The following is a 3083-nucleotide window of genomic DNA, read 5'->3' as shown; positions in this document are numbered from 1 at the left end:
TATTACTGGTTTATGATGTAGTTTGTTTTATTTACTTCTGATGTAAGTTTTTAAATTAGTCAATATTATTGTGTCCTTATTGTTCATGAAAGTGACCGTTGCAAAACTAGCCGTTAACTAGCCGTTAAGGTACTTATTGCAGACACATTTATAAATATCAATTATCAATGACTCTGCAACTCCACTTCAACTCTTGTTTCTCACCTCGAAAGAGAACTAAAAATTACATTTCTAAATATGGCTAGAAATTTTGATGATATGTTTAATGAGGCTTTGTATGGCAAAAGAAGACGGCAAGATAACATAGTCATAGATAATTGGATCGATGAGTGTTTACTCCAAGATTCAGAAGAAGAAGATATCGATAGAAGCTCTATCCCAATTACTCGTAGATGGATCAACAGAGATCGAGAAGCAGGACATGATCGCCTTTTTCAGGATTACTTTGCAGATAAACCGGTGTATAATGCTGACATTTTTCGACGCAAATTTCGAATGAGAAGACATGTGTTCATTCGGATAGTAGACGCTCTCTCAAACGTCGATCCGTATTTCCAATAGAGGGTTGATGCAACTGGAAGAAGAGGCTTGTCGCCACTCCAGAAATGTACCGCTGCGATACGGATGTTAGCATATGGCGTAGGAGCTGATGCTGTTGATGATTATGTGCGCATAGGCGAGAGCACTACAATTGAATGCTTGGAAAAATTTGTTGAAGGTGTCGTTTCGATGTTCGAGGATGAATACTTGCGAAAATCCAAACCAAATGACGTACAACGCCTGCTACAAATGGCAGAGGGTCGTGGCTTCCCTGGCATGTTGGGTAGCATTGACTGCATGCATTGGCAATGAAAAAATTGTCCAAAGGCGTGGAAGGGTATGTACATAAGTGGTTATCGTGGGGTTGCAACCATAGTACTTGAGGTTGTAGCATCTTCAGACCTTTGGATATGGCATGCGTTCTTTGGAGTTTCTGGTTCAAATAACGATATCAACGTGTTAGATCGTTCTCCAGTGTTCGATGATATTCTAAATGATCGTGCTCCGGAGGTAAATTATACTATTAATGGTAATAATTATACTATGAGATACTATTTAGTAGATAATATTTATCCTGAATGGGCCACATTTGTCAAATCAATCTCAAAGCCACAAGGGGAGAAACGCAAGTTATTTGCACAATACCAAGAAGGGCAAAGAAAAGATGTGGAGCGAGCATTCGGAGTGTTGCAAGCACGCTTTGCAATTATACGTGGTCCAGCTCGTTTTTGGGAAAAGAAGAAGCTTGCCAACATAATGAGAGCTTGTATTATATTGCATAATATGATTGTTGAGGATGAAAGAGACACTTATGCAGGAAATTTTGCTCAAGGCTTAGAGTATGATGATGTCGAAAATGGCTTATCACAACCTCAGTTGGGGGAAGAAGATTTCGCACCATACCATCAATTTCTCCAAAGAAATGCCCAACTTTGAAATAGGCAGCAGCATAGACAATTGAAAGAGGACTTGATTGAACACATATGGCAATTTCACAATACTTGTCGTCAACTATAAAGCTTAATTATGTTTTTCTTTGTATTAAGTAATTTTACAAATTAGTGTAATCCCGAATTATATATTATGTATTATTATTATATATGAATTTATTTAATATTAATATCTTTTAATAGTGAATTATTTTTAAATTTAATAAATTTAAATTATATTATTGAAAAAAATTAATTACATTAATTTCAAGTATTTTAATTAATTAATTAATTAAGTGGGACCACAACAGGGACTAAAGTTAATTCCTCCTAATGGAGAAGAGAGAGATGTTTTGAGTTCCTATTTATTGTTTATGACGCAAAAGTTGATGTGGAGTTATTTTTTATGACAGGTGGACCATAAATAGGAACTGTGATGAATTTTCTGCTTGAGATTGTCTTAATCTAGCATGCTTGTCACTTACTCATTGTACTCATTAATCATAATAATAGAGAGATAAAGATTGGCAAAACTTGACACTATTTTTAGTAAAGAGATCGAGATATACACCTGCTTTCATGATAATTATTTATTAAAAGGTTGTTTATTGATTAACTAGAGTAGAAGGAAGAGAGGTGGATATGGAGGAAGAAATTTTTCACCAAATAGAATATTGAGATTTATTTTAGTTTCTATTTTTCAGTCTCAATCTTTCCGTCTCTGTCTCTCTACCAAACACTACCTAAGGAGATGAAGCATAACTATACCCATCCAATACCGGAAACCCTCTATCATCTTCCTTAATTCATTCATCACATTAAATTCATACATTCAGGCGCTTGTTAACTAGATTAATTGATACTTGGTCTATTTAAAAATAAATGTCTCTTTTATTTTTTAAGTTTATTGAAAAATAATTACTTTCTTAGTGTAGTTGGACTCGTAATAACAATACCCTTGATAATCGCCGAATTAAATTATTAGTGCATAAATCTACATAAAGTAGTAATGCTCTTGGTTCACCAATTTAAAAATAAAATTATGGAACAAATGTTAAGTAACCTTGAGCTAATATTATTGTAGATTAATTAGACATAAAATGGCAGTACTTTTATTCCCCTGGAAATTAAAGATGATATATGCTTTAATTTATTTGACAAACACCATTACAAACTATAAAGTGAAAACTAACACACATAATAAAGTAAGCATCTTCAGGCCCTCTACTCCTCTTCTTCTTCTTCTTCTATTTGAATCACTTCCAACAACACTAGGAGAAGAAGGTGGAGGAGGAGGTAGAAATGGAGATGGAGGTAAAGGTAGAGGTGGAGGTGGGCCTTTTATTCCTCCTCTTCTTTTATATATATACGGATTACTTTCAATATATAAAATGAGATTATACTAATCATAATTAGAAACTCATTTCATTAAAAAATTAATTACAAACAAAAAATGAGCATATATCATGATTCATAGAGAGAGTGTCAATATGTTTGAAATTAGTAGTCGCGCTAAGAATACAGAACACAGAATAATTATAATAATAAAAAAAATATTATTTTAAAAAAGAAGAAGTGAATCCAGAAAACTATGCAAAGGAAAAACAAAAAACT

The sequence above is a fragment of the Arachis hypogaea genome, chromosome 14 (assembly GCF_003086295.3).
Source record: "Arachis hypogaea cultivar Tifrunner chromosome 14, arahy.Tifrunner.gnm2.J5K5, whole genome shotgun sequence".
Classification (NCBI taxonomy): domain Eukaryota; kingdom Viridiplantae; phylum Streptophyta; class Magnoliopsida; order Fabales; family Fabaceae; genus Arachis; species Arachis hypogaea.
This window is presented reverse-complemented; position numbering follows the sequence as displayed.